The sequence below is a fragment of the Martes martes genome (assembly GCF_963455335.1).
Source record: "Martes martes genome assembly, chromosome: X".
In the NCBI taxonomy this organism is placed as follows: Eukaryota; Metazoa; Chordata; class Mammalia; order Carnivora; family Mustelidae; genus Martes; species Martes martes.
This window is the reverse complement of record NC_137897.1, coordinates 28,866,069-28,886,035: the sequence shown is the minus strand read 5'-3', so window position 1 is coordinate 28,886,035 and position 19,967 is coordinate 28,866,069. Positions and strand designations below refer to the sequence as shown.

General features: G+C 36.3%; 1 pseudogene across 1 annotated transcript; it reads right to left on the bottom strand.

Moving 5' to 3' along the window:
- Positions 1 to 2,519: 2,519 nt before the first annotated feature.
- On the bottom strand, positions 2,520 to 19,534 carry LOC308337322 (small ribosomal subunit protein uS5-like; annotated as a pseudogene). The gene is made up of 2 exons: positions 19,435 to 19,534; positions 2,520 to 3,275 (listed from the first exon to the last, which is right to left on the bottom strand). The product of its transcript is annotated as a small ribosomal subunit protein uS5-like (transcript).
- Between the last annotated feature and the right edge of the window lie 433 nt (positions 19,535 to 19,967).

Below are 19,967 nucleotides of genomic sequence, written 5' to 3'. Positions count from 1 at the left end.
CTCAGTAGATGATTGTTAGTTAACGAATAAGTTGAATGAAGGAATGACTGAATAGTTTGTGTTCAAAGCTGAATACTAGAGAAAGACTCAAGAGCAAAGCTCTTCTGAGCATTCTTCCTCTTTCCCATTTCAGAAGACAGAGCCAATTAGGTGACAATTATCAGAGGAGAAACAAATGATTAAAGAGGAAACTGTGAAATCAAGGCTAGGATCTTTTGGAGACACCTATGAAACAATAGGTTTTGTATAAATCATTTAAGTCTCAGTTATGCTTTCTGGAGAACTCTCTTTCCTTGTTCTATTTCATCTATTTTATTTTTTTAGGTTCCTTTTTTTCTTTCCTTTTGTTCTAAGTTCACTTTTTCTTTCTCTCTTTTTAAAAGTGTCAGTTCTGTGTTTTATTAAAAAAAAAAAAAAAAGAAAAAAGGACTCCTGCAGACAAAAGCCTCCCAAATCAAGAAGTCCCTCTTCTGGTCATACCTTGCTTAGCTTAGGCACACCCTTCCACAGAGTCCTATTTCTCTTCAGTTCTCCCCATTATTCATTTCACCCAGTGTAGCATTCTAGTTTTATTTTTTTAAGAAAATAATAAATTTTGGGGGGGGGATGTTTGATATATATATAAATGAAAAGTCGAATGGAATTAAAACAAAATTCATGCCCATAGAGAATATTCCATGTAAATAAAGTCACAGCTCATAAACTTAATGCCTATTAGCATCTCCAGACTTTTCTTTTTTATGTTTATTCCAATTTCTAGGCATAATCAGCTTCTTGTTTTGCACCATTTGTATTTGCATGCCTCCTCGAAGCTGAGGAATAAATGCCTGTTTCATCGCTATTTCCCTAGGTTATTTTGGTTCAGTGGTCTGATGTGTGTAACGCTTCATAAAATTAAGAAATATCTTATTAATGCCTTCATTTCCCCTTCAGGTTTTTTTGTCTGTATGATCTATGCTACAGATTACATTTACTGTAAACTTAATCTATTTTTAATGACACTTGCCAAGAAAACCATGGCTTCATTTTTCTGTTTACTTGGTAGTTGCCGAGCAAATAGCAGCGGTCTATCACCGATTCGGAAGGAAGGTGGCATGCTAAATTTCACCATTTATCAGTTTTCCCTATGTAACTGGCACATCAAAGAACAGTGCATTTTAAATCATCTAGTGCTTGCCTGGGGTTTCTTTTTTTATGAGACAAAGAAAAAACTTAGTTGGAATTTTACAGCATCTTTGAAAAAGAGGTGCAGCTTCATAATAATGACTTATATTTTTAGTGTGCTTTAACATTGACAAAGCACTTTCAAAAAAATAATCTCATTTCATCTTCACAAGAACAAAGCCATTCAGTATACTAGTTAGGATATGGCCTCTGAAGCCCAGCTCCATAATTTCAAACCTTTCCTCTGTCATTTATTGTCTGTTAATATGACCCAGGGCAGTTCATTGAACTTTTCTCTGGGTCACAGTGTATTCTTTTGTCCAGAGAGGATGATAATAGAGCCTATAGATTTGTTGTGTGCATGAGATGAGAGAATCATTTATATTTGTTAGTTATTGCTACAATAATATGAGTACTGATATAAATCCTCTAGGGTATACAACTAAAAGTTTATAGTTGGAGGTTGGCTATACTAATCATACTTGGTCTCCTGAACAGGTCTAGGAGTTGGCTGAATGTCAGTTGATCTAGAATGGCCTAGGCTGGAATGACTGGATGTCCTTAACTCTGTCTAGATGTATCTTATTCTGTAGCAGTCTGTCCTGGACAGATTCCCGTAGCAAAATAGGGCAAGCCCCATTGCTAAAGTTCACTTCAAACCTCTGCACGATCTCACCCACGCTATAATGTTCCATTGACAAAAATAAGTCAAGATGTTGAGCCCAAGGTAGGTCAGCCAACTAGTGATGGGAGGACACTGAAAATATATTTTTGCAAAGGGCACAAATACAGAGAGGGGTAAAACATTGATGCTATCATTGTAATCTACTACAACATGTGGAACATAACAAAGTGCTTATATGACAAGATTCAATAAATGTATAACTCTTACTATTAGGTTGATCCAAATGAAATGATCATTTTTATAGATAAAAATGATCAAATATCAGCAATTTTATATGATTCAAGCTCAAATTACCATTACAACTTCCTGTAAAAAAGAATTACCATCTACAATTTTCAGTGGAAGAATCTAAAGCCTAATTAATTTTCAAGGTTACTCAGCTCATAAATTTTAGCCTTTTATTTCAGTGTAGTCTTCTGACTCTAAATTCAGTTGTCTTCTCTTACATTACAGCACCATTATGAGATTCTTGGTGATAGATAAATGATTGTAACTATGACATGACTTTATATATAAAACAGAGTCATAATTTTCTAACTCTTTTTTTTAAGCAGGCTTTAATTCAATTTATTTTTCTTATAAAAAACCCTGTGGTGGCCACATCTGGAACCTGTGTTCTCTGCAGAGAAACTCTGGTGTGAGTCTTTACAAGATGGTCAGTGAATTCCTATTAGGGAGACTTGGTGAACACAATCTCTTTCCAGAGGTCATAGGTGAGAGAGCCACAGGTCTTGGAAATGACATCAAAAGTGGCCTTGGTGAGGCTGCCGAGGGTGGCAGTGCAGCCCTGGGGTGAGGTGTAGCAGGTGTCAATACCGGCTGTCATCAGCAGCTTCTTGGGCAGCGCCTCTGGGAGCAGGGAGGAGGCGCACCAGCACAGAGCCACAGAGGCCAGTCAGCCTTGCATGGGACAGTACAGGGCTTGCCGATCTTGCTCCCCCAGTAGCTTTGCCCCACAGGGACAATGGAAAGTTTGGCCAGGAGGATGGCCCCACAGATGGCAGTGGCTATCTCCTTGGAGCACTTAACATCCAGACCAGTGTGTTGATTGTAATCGCCCATGACAATAAATGCCTTGAACATGGTCTGCTGGCCAGCACGGGTTTGCTTATGCACAGGCATAACCTTCAAAACCTCATCCTTCAGGGATGGTCTCCAGGAAGAAGCCAATGATCTCAGAGCCCTTGATGGGCTGGGAGAAGAGACAGATCTCCTCCCAGGGACTTGATTGTCATGCCCTTGATCAGGCGGCCCAGCTTGTCGATGGACTCCTTGTCCTTGTCCTTGCCTCTGAGAGCCCCACCCCCGACCACGACCAAGACCAGGTCTGGGCTGCTGCTGCCTAATCTTCCAGTGAAGCCTTGGCAGCCTCCCATTCAAGGGCCCCAGGGCCCTCCAGGCCCTCCTGAAGCACCGGCGTCATCTGCTATTTGGTGTTTTCTCAGAGAAAAAGCTAATTTCCCAGCTCTTTATCCTCATAAAACTCATGCCGTGCCAGTGAGTACAGGCATCTGAAACACCTGGTCTTTTGCCAACACTAACCCTGTAGCATTCTATCTCCTGGTTACTAGCTCCCAGAAATAGAAATGAAGTTGGTAGTAGCTAAATGCTATATTGGTACTCTCAGAAAAGCCATCTCAAAAGCATTTGAGAATTTATGAGTTATAGCTAAATACATTATTTCCTGCTTATCTCACCTGTATGTTCCTAAACATGCTGGCTATGGTATTTTTTCACATTTATTTCTTGTTTGTATATCTAATTATATTTTAGCCAGTTAAATCGATACATTCTGTATAAAGACACATTTGGATTATTTTTACATATGTGCCTACTACATATTTAACATTAAACTATGCATCACAAGGGCACCTAGGTGGCTCAGTTGGTTAAGCTCTGCCTTTCACTCGGGTTATGATCCCAGGGTGCTGGGATCCTGCCCCAGTAGGCTCCCTACTCAGCAGGGAGTCTGCTTCTCCCTCTCCCTCTGCCTGCTGGTTCCCCTGCTTAGACTCTCTCTCTCTGTCAAGTAAATGAGTAAAATCTTAAAACAAACAAACGAAAAAAACTATGCATCACAATGTTTCTAGAGATGCTCTGTGCACTGTCTTTCACATGGCCTCTATTCAACAAATTGCCTTAGATTAGTAAACAGACATATAGTTACAATACAACTGATGTCCCTATGTGTGGATTTGGATGAGTCAATTAAATGAACATCCAAATCTAATTATTCTTACATTTACAATCATGTTTCATATAGCTCAGAAGGAGAGAATATTTGCAAGGAGCAATAAGCTATTAAAGCTCCTCATTATAATATATTGCTGCTGAATTAAGTTTCCTTATCTGTCAGTATCTTATTTATAACGAATCTAATTTCATTCCTCCCTTTCTACTCACACTAGGGTCAGGATCTCGGAAGGATTCTTCATTCTCTGAAAAACTGGTAATTTTAGGACTACAGAATTCTGTTACTTAATGTTTTTTAAATTAAATGATTGCAAAGATTTATTTTGTTGGTATTGTCAGATCAAGACAGACATATATTTATTACTGGTGTAAACAGCCACAGTATCTTATCAGCACTAGTGATGCACTAAAGACTCACACTTTTAAAAAATTAACATATAACATATTATTTGCTTCAGGGGTACAGGTCTGTGAACCATCAGTCTTACACAATTCACAGAACTCACCATAGCACATACTCTCCCCAATGTCCATAACCTAACCACCCTATCCTTCCCCTCCTGACCCCTCAGCAACCCTCAGTTTCTTTCCTGAGATTAAGAGTCTATTATGGTTTGTCTCCTTCCCTGGTCCCATTTGTTTAATTTTTTTCCCCTCCCTTCCCCCCATAACCCCCTGCCCTGCCTCTCAAATTCCTCCTATCAGAGAGATCATATAATTGTCTTTCTCTGATTATTTCACTTAGCATAATACCCTCTAGTTCCATCCATGTCATTGCAAATGGCAAGATTTCAGAGGGGGGGTAGTGATGGCTGATATATATATATATATATATATATATATATATATATATATATATATATCACATGAACTATTGGGACTTCATCAAGATCAAAAGCTTTTGCACAGCAAAGGAAACAGTCAACAAAACCAACCAAAATACAACAGACAGAATGGGACAAGATAGTCACAAATGACCTAACAGATAAAGGGCTAGTATCCAAAATCTATAAAGAACCTATCAAACTCAACACCCAAAGAACAAATTATATAATTAAGAAATGGGCAGAAGATATGAACAAACATTTCTGCAAAGAAGACATCCAAATGGCCAATAAAGACATGAAAAGGTGCTCAACGTCACTCGGCATTAGGGAAATACAAATCAAAACCACAATGAGATACCACCTCACACCAGTCAGAATGGCTAAAATTAACAAGTCAGGAAATGACAGATGTTGGCGAGGATGCAGATAAAGGGGAACCCTCCTACACTGTTGGTGGGAATGCAAGCTGGTACAGCCACTCTGGAAAACAGCATGGAGATTCCTCAAAAAGCTGAAAATGGAGCTACCCTACGACCCAGCAATTGCATTATTGGGTATTTACCCTAAAGATACAAATGTAGTGATCTGAAGGGGCACACACACCTGAATATTTATAGCAGCAATGTCCACAATAGCCAAACTATGAAAGAGCAAAGAAGACTCACACTTCTTAAGCATCCTATTCTCTGCAGGGGGCCCGAAAAATGTGTGTGCATGGAACACCTGCCATATGCCATCTAAAGGAAGTATGAGGAGAAGGGGACACATCATAGTGTCTATAGTTGATTCCTATTTCTGTCTGGTACTAGTTGGGTGACTATGGAAAAGATATTTAAGCTCTATATTCTCTAATATTTGAATAAGCTGTAACACACAGTGTTAAATGGCATCATATGAGATCTTGTGTACACTTAAGTGCCATGCAGTAGTTGGTCGAGCTATGGACTGCAGAATCCAGAGTCATCTGAGAAATAGAGGCTGATATATCTAGTAAAGGAGAAAATGTAAAACAGCCCACACAGCCTCTAAAGCTGAGGAAGTTACCCATCAAATCTTCCAGTTATGGTACTTTATTTTAGGGGGATTCTTTTTTTGCATATTATAATTACCACAGATTATTTTGATTTGAGAATGTAGACTGCAGTGTTTTTTAAATTTCTCTCTTACTGTGATACAGCAAGAAATGCGTTTTTATTTTAGATCATTATATACATGCTGCATACATATATACACATCTGAAAGAAAAGTTTCATGAACTGTTGCTACCTGCATTGCTGCCTAATATTTTCTACTCTGCCTTGTTCTACTGTAATTTTTAAAAATTAAAAAAAAGTGGCTGATCAGTATCCAGGCAGCAATGTGTCACAACATATGTTTTAAAATACTTTGAAGTAGGACAGATCAGAATTTAAATCCCAAATCATCCACTTACTAGCGTAATGACTGTGAACAAATTAAACTCTCAGATTCCTCATTTGTAGAATAAGAATTATAACAGAAATAAACCTTATCTCATAGAGACATGGTGAGGATTATATCAGATAATTAATATAAAGCACAAAGTATAGTATATGCTCATTATTTGGGGGTTTCAAATCACTACCTTTAATCGCATTAAAGATAAAGTTTTAAAAATGTATCTGAATGTATTTTATTAAATTCAGAAAGGTCAGATATTAACCTGGACATTTCAGATCTCAAATTTCTTGACTATGTCATGTAGAGAGAAATCAAATATTATTTTAGGATGTTTAATATCCATGAAGACACCAACTTAATATCTAAACACCACTGTCCTAGTTTGGTGGAAAAGGGCATGAATGCTCTGGAAGCATCATTCTGGAACTTGACAAGTGCCTCACTGCGCAAAGCCATTCAGGACACTGGCCTGGTATAATTTAACTCTGTTCCTGAAAGCTCTAAATCCAGGCCAACATTTGTAAACACCATTGCACGACTGATTGCAATGTCACCCTGGTCTCTCTTCTCACTCCTTATCCTCCTTCATTTCCCAGCATGACTCAAAGTTTAAATTTATCTGAACCTTCCGAGTGTGTCTAAGAAAAGTGTATCATTGTTAGTCACTTAACCTCCCTGGGCTTAGAATACTTGGCCAAACCCAAATGTCTTATTTCATACCAGAACTCTCCCCGTTCACTACTAGTGCGAGAAGCAGAAATTCAACTTAATTTAATTTGTATTTTCTCCCTAATTTAGTAATGCAAATTATTATTTTCTGCCTTGTAGATGCTACAATGCACAATGCAACTGAGACCCTGTTGGCTAGCAACCCAGATAAGTGAATCGGTGGAGATGCTTACAGGGAAGCAAATGACATGCTTACTTAAAATTAATTTCTCTTTAATGACAAGAAAATTTAATTTCAAACTGCAATCTACAGGTGTTTGCTAACAGACCTTTCCAGCCATTATGTCATTTCTTATCACCCACCCTCTTTGGCCATGCCTCGTAAATACTGTTGACAACGGGTTTCAAAACATTTTGCTGGTATGTTATATTTCTAAGTCCTATAGATTGCTTATCATGTCCTCTTGATATCATCTGAAACAATGTGTTTTTATGAGGAAACTGGATGATTACTTAATTGCAGTGTTTCTGTTTTCACTGTACATGCTACTGAATAGAAATGAGAGTAATATAGTCTCCTACATAAAACTCCCTAGCTAAGCTAGAAATCTGATTTTCATATCTCACTCATCAGGTGACTATAAGCCAAAAAAATCCTCCATCTGAATGGAAATATTTCATGCCTGGTCTCTGATGGAAAGAGAAGCTTATTTTGATCCAACCTATTTCAGTTACTTTTCCATTAAAAAATCCTTAAAAATATTTTTGTGACCTGTAAAATGTTCAGGCAGCCTTAAAGATGAAATAAATTTAAACTAGCAGGAAATCTCATTAATAAAATCACTTAAGTGTTCCGTGTTTAATTACAAGACCTTTGGAAAAACTATCACTATGGAATGAGTTACACTCAGATTTCAATGAGAGAAATTTTAGGATTTGATATCTTAATAAATTGAACCTCAGGAAAAATATGGGAAAGGTTTATTATTCACAAAGTAGTGTCTTCTTTATGTGTAGGCAGTCTGTATTTTTTATTATTTTATTACCTCTTTGTACCCTTATAAAAGGTGCTTAATTCCCAGGTTTCTGGTTCAGTGGTAATGACCCATCTCTGTTTAGGTTCCTGTCTATTGTATGGGATAAATTTTGGGCCTGTTACTTCAGTGACACTGCGAGTATGCTGTTGAAATGTGTGTGAAATCTGGGGTGCATGGTTGGCTCAGTTGGTTAAACATGTGCCTTCGGCTCAGGTCATGATCCCAGGGTCCTGGGATTGAGTCCTGCATTGACCTCCTTGTTCAACAGGGAGCCTGCTTCTCCCTCTGCCTGCTGCTCCTCCTGCTTGTGCTCTTTCTCTGACAAATAAATAAAATCTTAAAAAAAAATGTATGTGTAATCTTAAGACACTCCAGTTTGCCCAAATACAATGAAAATGGTCACATCAGTTCTAAGAACTAGAATTTGGGCCAAAGGACCAAACTAACAAACAAAAAAGCCTAAATGGATGAAATGGATATGACCAGAGTCATGAACACAAGTACCTATGTGCCTGCCGAAATAACATAAATGAATGAGATTGGTTGTATGAAAGACACATTGGAGAATGGCAGGGTCTCTGTGCCACTGGGATTGTAAGAATTTATTTGATCCTAAGCCCAGCTGCTAGGCTTATTTGAAAATGTAGGTTCAATGTTTCTAGGTCTTCCTATTTTCTATAAAAAGTTAGAAACAGATTCCTTTTTTATTTTATTTTATTTTATTTTATTTTATTTTATTATTTTTTTAAAAGATTTTATTTATTTACTTGACAGAGAGAGAGATCACAAGTAGGCAGAGAGTCAGGCAGAGAGAGAGGCGGAAGCAGGCTCTCTGCTCAGCAGGGATGCTGAGGCAGATGCGGGGCTCGATCCCAGGACCCTGAGATCATGACCTGAGCCGAAGGCAGCGGCTTAATCCATTGAGCCACGCAGGCGCCCCAAACAGATTCCTTTATTAAAAAAGATTTTATTTATGTGAGAGAGAGAAAGAGCACAAGCAGGGGGTGCAGCAGAGGGATAGGGAGGAGCTGACTTCCTGCTGAGCAGGGAGCCTGACAGGGAACTCCATCCCAGGACCCTGGGATCACGACCTGAACCAAAGGTAGATCCTTAACCGACTGAGCCACCCAGACACCCCTGAAACACAGACTTCTAAGTTGAAAATATTGGCAGCCATTTTAAAAAATTACTTAAACATTAATTTATAATAACTTTTGTTAAGGTTTTTTTTTCAAATTTTATTCTTTTCATTTTGGTAGTTTAATTCAGAATCCAAATAAGGTCCACACTCTGCAGTTGTTTGATAGAGCTCTTAAGACTCTTTGTTTTTTAAATAGCCCCACACTGGTCATGTGACCTCACGACCCTGACAGAGAGTCGCACACTCTCCAGACTGAGACAGCCAGACTCCCCAAATTTTGTTAGTTTTTTTAACTTAGAGTCCTCATTCTTCCAAACTTTTAGATATAATTTACATATATTATTTATAGAGATTTTAAATATGTACTATGATAAATTTTGATAATGCATATACTCATCTAACCTTTACCCCAAACAAGTTACAGAATGTTTCCTTTACCCAAAAAAGATTCCCTTATTCTCAGTTCCAATCAATTCCCCACCTGACAGTTAAGAACAGTTTTGATTTCTAACACGATAACTTAGATTGACCTTTTCAAAAACTTAATATAAATGGAATGACACGGCCAATTTAGGTTGGCTCTTTTTGCTCAATATAATGTTTTTGAGATTCATCCATGTTGTTACATTTATCAGTGGTTTGTTGCTTTGAGTTGCTTAGTAGTACTACATTCTGTTCATCTCAAAGCATTATGTAGACAAAGTCTCAAGATAGACTTGGCCTGCAGGAAAATGGTAGGTTATTTCTGGATTGGAAAGAAGATAATGGGTGAAGGCAAAAAAAAAAAAAAAAAGCAGAAAGGATGAAAGAATAGATGATTATTTTGCTAGGGGAGTGTTCAAATAAAACAATGTAAGATAGTGGAAAGAGAAGGACTGGAAAGCAGAAGAGAGCAAAGGACCCCGTAGGTAGGCATTTCAAGAATCCGGGTGTGAGAGGGACATAGAAGTGACAAAGGAAGTGAGGAAAATAGCTGATTCTGTGATGTGGGTATTTTCTTGTTCACCCAGTGTGTTGGAGTTGCTCAGCCAGTTTCTCGATTTCTTTTAGAGAGAATTGCTCTGTGCGTAGCTGTCGATTCTATGTGTTCATTAGAGGAGGTGAATTCAGGAGCCTCCTATGTCACCATCTTGTACTGGAATCCTTCTTATGGCTTCAATAGTACCCTTGATATTCTGCTACATGGATGACAAAGATTGTGCCTTTTTTTTTTTTTTTAGGATTTTGTTTCTTTCCTATCTTCCTTTCTTCTGATCATCTCACAGTAGCCTGACTCTTTAATGATTTACCAATGATTATCATTTTCCTAACTTGTGAAAGTTAAGTTCACATTGTAAAATTATCTTTGTATTGATGATAGTTTATGCACAGGTCATATTTTTCCTATTTGTCACACTTAAGAGAAATAATCTCCATTCTGTTTTTCATCAGGATCTCATGCTCTTTCTTCAATGAAATTGAATCACAATTCCCTAACAGTGCAGAGAACTTCCAACAAGGCCATTGCCATATATGATCATTCAATAGTCATAGAGTAGATATAATACAAATTACTTCTCCTTGAATCTCAATATTCTAAAATTACTATACTTCAGTCCAATTTCCTTCGGTTGATAATTGTTTGCCTCTATGTTCTGTGTGTATGTGTGACAATTTAATACTTGAGGCTTTTTCAGTTCGAGGTATTCCGTAATTTTGAGGATTTTGGAATCAGTCTCTCAGCTACCAACAATGCTATCTTCTTACATTCCTAGAGATGGCTTGGTAAACCCCTTCTGAATTGGATTACATTATATGAACTAAAATGTATTCACTTATTTTCTGTTGCTAACAATGTAGACAAGAATCATTTTAGCCTAAAACTCAGTCCAACAACAAAATATTTTACTATGAATCAAGGCCAGAGTAGATAATGACATACTTCCATGTTGTTTAGAAGAATAGTTTTTGATAAGAAATACTAAATTAAACTTTCCTAAACAATAAGGAAATATATTTTCTTGCATACCAGGAGGACTAGAGGTAGTGCAGGGTCAAGTATAGAAACATCAGTGATTCACCGATTCAGTAAAATATCAATTTCTTCTTTGCTTTTCTAAACAACAACTTCTTTTCAAGAAAATGCCAACAGCAACGGGGGTATTTATTTTCTTGTTTAGTAAAACAAATAAGAGTAACTTCTCTTCAAAACATGGAATAAAATTTATTCTGATCTATCTAACTTAGGTCACATGACCTTTGTGGAGCAAGAATAACCAGAAGAAATTCTATGCTTTTATTCCTTTGGCAAATGGGAACTCCCTCTGGAGCAGGAAATGAAGTACATACCTAAACAAAACTGAGGTTCTGTTAGGAAGGAGTTAAGTGTGGCTTCAGCTATTTTCCATTCTGCTTTATTTTCTATTCTAATATCTCCTGAGATTTTATTTATAACACATGGGCATTTAACAGCTATTCATGCCATTTAACGTGTGAAAAGGTGGGAACTGAAATTGCATTGGAGTCTAAGTACATAGTGGCTCACAAAATGCAGACACTGAACTTTTATATTGAAGAAATTATTCATAACTTTCAGAAACAAAAATCTTTCCAAATTGTTTATTTTAATTGGGTGTGTTTCCTGGCTGCAGAAATAAATAAAAGCTTATTTTGAATTTGTGCAATATGTCTTCAAACACCAGAGATGTGCTGAGTCATTGATAAATAATTCACCTAGCCTGGCAACAGATGAACCAATTTCTGAAAGCTGCAGACATCTAAGTTTCCCCATACTTTTCCTTTTTGAGATTAGCTAGAACAGATGAATGACGGGATTCTAATCAGGACCAAAAAAGGGCAGCCTCTTTAAATTTTCAGCAACCTGCTATGGTGAATTACAATGTCACACCTAATCATATTGTTTGTGTCGAGAGTCCTCTGGTCTGCTGCATCTAAGTGCTGCAAATAGTTGCAAATAGTTGATATTTCCTCCAGAAACAGCTCCATTTGCAAATTAACACATCTCCTAAAGGAGAAGTGATAAGCAGGAAAATAGGATAATTCTACTCCAACTAACTTAAAAGTAAGTTTGAATTCATTTTATCCAGACCACTAATGTAGTTTGTGATTTTTATCTAATTTTTATCCAGCACTGCAGATTAAAAGGTATTTTAGGGAGCATTATTCAATAATCTGCCTGGTGTATTCTCCAATATCCCTGAGCAAAATAAATTAATCTCCCCACTCCCCTTGCCAAAGCCGATAACTTAGATTCACAGAAATAACAGTAGTTATATGGTTTATGTAGATTTCAGTTAAAAGTTGACAGGGTGCCTGGGTGGCTCAGTTGGTAATGCGTCTAACTCTTGATATTATCTCAGAGTCGTGAGTTCAAGCCCTGTGTTGGGCTCCGTGCTGTGCATGCAACGTACTGAAAAAAAAATTTTTTTAATTAAAAGAAAAATAAAAAGATTTATTTTATTTTTTTATTTTAGATTTTTTTTTTAATATGTCAGAGAGAGAGCGAGAGAGAGCGAGCGTGCATGCGAGCAAGCACAGGCAGACAGAGTGGCAGGCAGAGGCAGAGGGAGAAGTAGGCTCCCCACTGAGCAAGGAGCCCGATGTGGGACTGGATCCCAGGACGCTGGGATCATGACCTGAGCCGAAGGCAGCCACTTAACCAACTGAGCCACCCAGGCGTCCCAGAAAAATAAAAAGATTTAAGAAAAGAAAAGCTAATGTTGACTGTAGAGTCAATAAATGTGCTTTGGTGACCTTGAATAACTCTTAAGAATAGAGCCAGAGAACAGAAGGTTGTTTTCACTAAGGTTTCATAGGTATATATCATAAAATATTTGTAGGTCAAACAAACTGGATCAGAAAAGAAAAATAATTACATGATGAACCAATGTCACCTTGTATTATTCAGCTTAAATATCTTTTCTCAAAGAATTAATGTATAAATTTTTTAAATTGCTGAATTAAATTTATATATAATGAAATAAGCATTAATGCAAGTGCACAATTCAATGACATTTTATTGTAAATGTGCCTTATTTTTTATTGCTAAATATTATTTCATTATATGAATATATCACTTTACTATCTTACTAATAGACTTTGGGGTTATTTCCAGTTTTTGGTTATTATGAATAAGACTCCTATAAACATTCTCATATAAGGCTTTGTGTAACCAATATTTTTAACTTCAAGTGAATACCAAGGAGTGGGAAAAAAAATACCAAGAAGTGGAATCAATGGATTATAAGGGTGGTGTATATTTAATTGTTTAAGAAATTGCCAACCAGTTTTCCAGGTGGTTGTACCACTGTGGTTTTAATTTTCATTTTCATGATGTCTAATAACATTGAGAATCTTTTCATGTACTTACAGATTATTCACATATCTTCTTTCAGGTAGCATTTAAGTATTTTGTCCATTTTTTATTAGCCATTTTTGACAGATTTTTATATATTCTGGACACAAGTCCTTAGATATATGTGTTGTTAATATTTTCAAACTCTGTGTTGCTTGCATTTCTTTTCCATAAAGACAAAAATTGAAAAACAGAATTCTTTTTTATTTCAAAGTCCAGTTTATCATTAAGTTCAATGTTTTTTGTGTGGCTGCTCTAAGAAATCTTTGCTGATTCTGTATTTGCAAAGATATTCTGCAATATTTTTTAAAGCTTTTACAGTTTTAACTGTTACATTTAGATCTTAATCTACCTCAAATTATTTTTTGTGTATCATGTAAGGAAGGAGTCAATGTTAATTTTTTTCCCATATGGTTATTATACCCAACTTGTGGAAGATATTTTCCTTTTTCCTTTGAATTACATTGAACTCTTCCTTGAAAATCAGTTGAGTGTGTAAGTGTGAGTCTTTTTCTGGTAGATCTGTTCTGTTCCTCTGATGTATTTGCATATCTATTTATAATACCACAATACCTCGAAACTGCAGCATTATAGAGAGCCCTGAAATTAGGTAGTCCAAGGCCTTTAAAATAGAAATTTAGTCATTGATTTTAAATCTTATTTTTAAAATAAACATGTGAAGGTATAAATTTCCCTCTATATATCACTTTAGTAGCACCCCACAAACTTTGGCATGCTGTTTTCATGTGAACTTAGTTGGATATATTTTCTAATTTTCTTTGTGATATATTCTTTTACCCATGGATTATTTCAAAGTGTTGATTAATTTCCAAAGTTTGGGGAATCTTCTAATTATCCTACTATTATTGATTTCTAATTTATTTCTGTTGTTTTCAAAGAACATACTCTGTGTTTAGTCTTTCAGATTTATTGGTACATATTTACTGCCCAATATATTGTCTATCTTGATAGAAATTTTATGTGCACATGAAAACTATGTTCAGTAATTGTTGAGGTGATCTATAAATGTCAATAAGGTTGAGTTAGTTGATAGTGTTGTTCAAATAGTCTACAGCCCTATATGATCTTTTGCCCACTTGTTTTATCAATTACTGAGAGAAGGGTAATGAAATTGCCTACTATGTGGCCTTTTGTGTTTATTTTAGTTCTGTCAGCTTTTATTTCATCTATTTTATAGTTCTCTTATTTGATCCATTCACTTTTAAGATTGTGATGTCTTCCTAATGAATTGGCAGGGTTTTATATGGTTTCATTTAAATCTACCTTCTAAGCTATTTCTATTTGTCCCTTACATTTTTTTCAGTCCTCATTTATTGTTTCTTTTGTGTTATTTGAACATTTGTAGTTTTTTATTTGATGTCCTCTATTGGATTTTGATTCTTATATTTGTCCTACTTGTACTACTTTCTCCTGGGATTATAATATGCATCCCTAATTTATCACAGTCTACTTAGAATTACTATCGTACTACTTCATGTAAAACTTGAAACATTTAAAAGAGTATGATTCACAGGGTGCCTGGGTGGCTCAGTTGGTTGAGTGTCCAACTTCTGATTTTGGCTCAGGTCATGATTTCGGGGTTGTGAAATTGAGCCCTGTGTTGGGCTCCATGCTGGGGGCATGGAACCTACTTAAGATTCTCTCTCTCCCAGGACACCTGGGTGGCTCAGTGGGTTAAAGCCTCTGCTTTCAGCTCGGGTCATGATCCCAGGGTCCTGGGATCAAGCCCCACATCGGGCTTTCCACTCAGCGGGGAGCCTGCTTCCTCCTCTCTCTCTGCCTACTTGTGATTTCCGTCTGTCAAATAAAAAATCTTAAAAAAAAAAATGATTCTCTCTCTCCCTCTCCCCCTATTTTTCTTTTCAAAAATAAATAAATAAAAGAGTATGATTTTATTTTCCCTCCTATACTTTGTGCTTTTTTGTTATACGTTTAACTTCTACATATATTAAAAATACCAAAATATATTATTTATGCTTTAAATATCAGTTTTTTTTCTTTTTTTTTAAAGATGTTATTTATTTATTTGACAGAGATCACAAGTAGGCAGAGAGGCAGGCAGAGAGAGAGGAAGGGAAGCAGGCTCCCCGCCGAGCAGAGAGCCCGATGCGGGGCTCGATTCCAGGACCCTGAGATCACGACCTGAGCAGAAGGCAGAGGTTTTAACCCACTGAGCCACCCAGGTGCCCAAATATCAGTTTTTTCCTAAAGAAATATAGAAGCTAAAAGAAAAAGAGACAGCCTTTATATTCACCCACATATTTACCATTTCTATTACTTTTCATTTTTTTTTGTTATAGATTCGAGTTTTCTTCTAGTGCCATTTCTCTTTAGCCTGAAGAACTTTCTTTATCATCTTTCAGAGGTTAGGTCTCCCGGCAACAAATTTCCTCAGCTTTTGTTTATCTGAAAATGGTCATTATACCCTACTATTTTTCATTTTTATTTATTTTTTTTTTTTTAAAGATTTTTTATTTATTTATTTGACAGAGAGAGATCACAAGTAGGCAGAGAGGCAGGCAGAGAGAGAGAGAGAGGGAAGCAGGCTCCCTGCTGAGCAGAGAGCCCGATGCGGGACTCGATCCCAGGACCCTGAGATCATGACCTGAGCCGAAGGCAGCGGCTCAACCCACTGAGCCACCCAGGCGCCCTATTTTTCATTTTTAAAGGTACAAATAACATAAGGTAAAATTAATCTTTTTTAAAAAAGATTTTACTTATTTAGTTTGAAAGAGAGAGGGAGAAAGAGCTGGGGGAGGGCAGAGGGAGAGGGAGAATCCCAAGCAGACTCCACATTAAGCACAGAGCCCAATCCCACAACCTTGAGATCACTATAGAGCTGAAACCAAGAGTTGGATGCCCAACAAACTGAGCCACCCAGGCACTCCAAATCTTTTTTTTTCTTGTATAGTTCTGCTAGCTTTGACAAACTCACATAGTCAAATGTCTCCTTAATCAAGTTATAGAACAATGTCATCACCCAAAATGTATTCCCATGTGACCCTTTAAAGTCAACCCATCCACACTGAGGAGGGTATGTGCTATGGTGAGCACTGTGAATTGTTTAAGACTGATGAATCACAGACCTGTACCCCTGAAACAAATAATATATTATGTGTTAATAGAAATAATAAAATAAAAAATGCTTGATGATAAAAAAATAATAAAGTCAACCTATCCATCTACTACCAGTCAAAAGCAACCACTGAACTACTTTCTGTCCCCATAGTTTCACCTTTTCCAGAAGATCATATAAATGAAATCACGCTCTATGTAGCCATTTGATGCTAGCTTCTTTCACATAACAAAATACATTTGTGATATATCCAAATCATTGCATATATCAATAATTCATTCTTTTTATGCTGAGTAGTATTTCATCATGTGGACACACCACAATGTGCTTATCCATTCTGCATTTGAGGAACATTTGTGTGGTTTCAAATTTTGGTGACTATGCATGCAGAAAGCCACTATAAACATATGTGAACATATTTTTGTGTGAACATATATTTTCATTCATTTTGCTTGTGTAAATACATGGCTTGTACATTTAACTGTATAAGCAACCACTGAACTATTTTCCAAAGTGGCTGTACCATTTAGCATTCACTATTGATGTATTTCCAGGTGTTTCACATCATTGCCAGTACTTATCAGGATTCTTTTTTTTTTTTTTTTTGGTCATTCTAATAGATGAGTAGTGATACCTCATCATGATTTTAATTTGGATTTCCCTAATGATCAATAATATCAAGCATCTTTTCATGCACTATTTGCCATTTGTGTATTTTCTTTGGTGAAGTTGTTTGTTTAAAATTTTTTTCCATATTACTGATGTTGGTTAATATATTCTGGACATAAATTCTTTCTCAAATATGTGACTTGCATATATTTTTCCCTGTCTTTGGTTTGCCATTTTATTGCCTCAACAGTGTCTTCTGAAGGGCAGACATTCCAATAACAGCCATATCTCACACACACACACACACACACACACACACACACACACACACACATATTTGTTTCTGAAGACACCTAATCTAGAGTTTCACTTAAATTGCTAATTGAAACAACTTTCACGCTCTTCCTTCAGCACCACTTCTTCTTATATTTAAATTATCATATTAAAAAAGAGAGACATAAAGAGAGAGAGAAAGTGTATGTAGTTAAAAAAATTTTTTAAGTGGATACTTGTGAACTCATTCCAATATTATGTACTACCTTGACATAAGGTAAAAGTAGGAGAGCCTCAAATGGGATGACTGTGAGTTCTCTTTCCCACTCTGCTCTCATGGAAAATATTCCCTAGCCAAATAGCACTCCCTATCAGATAGATCAAGTTCAGTTCCCATTTATTTCAGAAGTAAGGTTCAGTTCACTGCCAAGTGGCAGAATTATTCAAAGGAGCCAATGACAACCAAGGTGCACTCCATCCTTTTGATACTACAAAGCCTGTCTCCCCACAGCCTCTGTTTTCTCACTCTATTTCCAAATGCAACCTCTTTGTGGTTCTGTATAGCATATGAAATCCTCCTTCCCTTGCCTGTGAGTGCATGTGATAGTAACAAACTACTGCTCTCAATCTTAAAAAAAAAAAACAAAAACAAAACAAAACAAAACTTTCCTTATTTTGATAAAGTTCAACTTACCAGTTTCCTCTGTTTTGTAATATGCCTTTGGTGTTATGTCTGAGAAATCTTTGCCTAACTCAGGGTCACAAATATTTTCCTTGTGTTTTCTTCTATCATCCTCTTTTTTGAAGGATATTTTCAATGGATATAGAATTCTGAATTTATAGGTTTTCTTTCTTCTTTTTCTTCCAACATTTTATTTTTTTTATTTACTTTTTTTGAAGTAAACTCTACGCTGACATGGGGCTCAAACTCATGACCCTGAGAACAAGAGTCACATGCTCTACTTACTGAGAAAGTCAGGTGCCCCTCCTCCAGCATTTTAAAGATGTTGTTCCATAATGTTATGGCATCAACTACCTTTGGTGAAAGGTCAATCACCATTTGTATTGTTTCTCCCATTACTCTACTTAGGTTCCAACTCCCTTTTCTATCTCCTCAAAAGTGGCCCCAGATAAAAAGCCAGATTGAAAAGCAACTCACCTCATGTGTTTCCTTCTCTTAAGTATCAAAGTTTTGAGCTATCTATGCTCAATACCTAGACATTATTACCACAAATAATTTGTGAAATGTTATAGTACTTCATGATAAGAGGGTAAGTCTGACACCTGTTACTCCATAATGGCTATATGGAGAATTCTATCATGTTTAATATTCTTACTCTTATTTCTTCCATTCATGTATGAAGCAATCAATAATATATTTTTGGATACCAACTATGAGAGTGTGCTTATTATTAAAGAGGCAAAGACATGGTCCCAACTATTAACTAGCTTACAATTTTGTAAGCATATATATTTTTTAATTAACTTATTTCATTTTTTTAAAATGAAGTATACTTGACACACCATGTTATGTTAATTTCAGGTGTACAACATAATGATTCAACAACTCTACACATTATGCTATGCTCACCACAAGTGTAGCTACCATCTGTCACCATACAATGCTATTACAATACCACTGACTATATGTCCTATGCTGTACCTTACATCCCTGTGACTTATTCACTCCCTATTGAAGGTTTATACTGAAAGAGAAAACAGGGCATAAAATACAAGGTTTTGCAAACTGTTCTTGAAACTCAAATATATCAAAAATATATCAAAATTTCCAGAGTCATGGGTTGATAACTCCATAATAAATGTATGATTTCAAACCTCATTGTTGCTCAGCATTACCTTCTATTATCATCAATTGAAGCCCTCACCCATTTCTCACAGTAATAATTCTTAAGTTTATCTCTCTAACGCTGAAACAGTTAAACGTCCTTACTATAGATCCACTCACGGATAGTATGATTGACCATCTTCACAGATATCGTCTCTTGCTCAAATTCAACCCAAATGTGTATATTCAGACCTGCATGAAACTGGCCAATTGGGACCATTCTCTAGCTCATAAGTATCAATGGAAGGAATGTACTTATTTGCTATTTGGTTGAAGTATTGCTAAAAGGATCTCCAGAATTTGTTATTTGTCTTCCTTTTGCTTTAGTCTTTGAAAAACTGTTTGAGCTTGGAAATAATTCTTGAACACCTGTTTAACTTTCATAACAAATATTTCAAAGGAATCAACACTTGTATTTATGGTTTTAATCACTCAAAGAGAATAATCGGGAAAACCCACTTTATTCTAGGTCATGTGCTAGACCTAAGGGGGCAGAGCACAAACATGCATAAGACTCATTTTTTACCCATGAGGAGTACACAGCTTAGAATGAGAGAAGGACATGTTAACAAATTTTGTGAATATAATTAAATTATAGTGCAATTATAGTGTTCTTGTGTGAGAGAGAGGGAAGAAGAGGGAGAGTGTTAGGG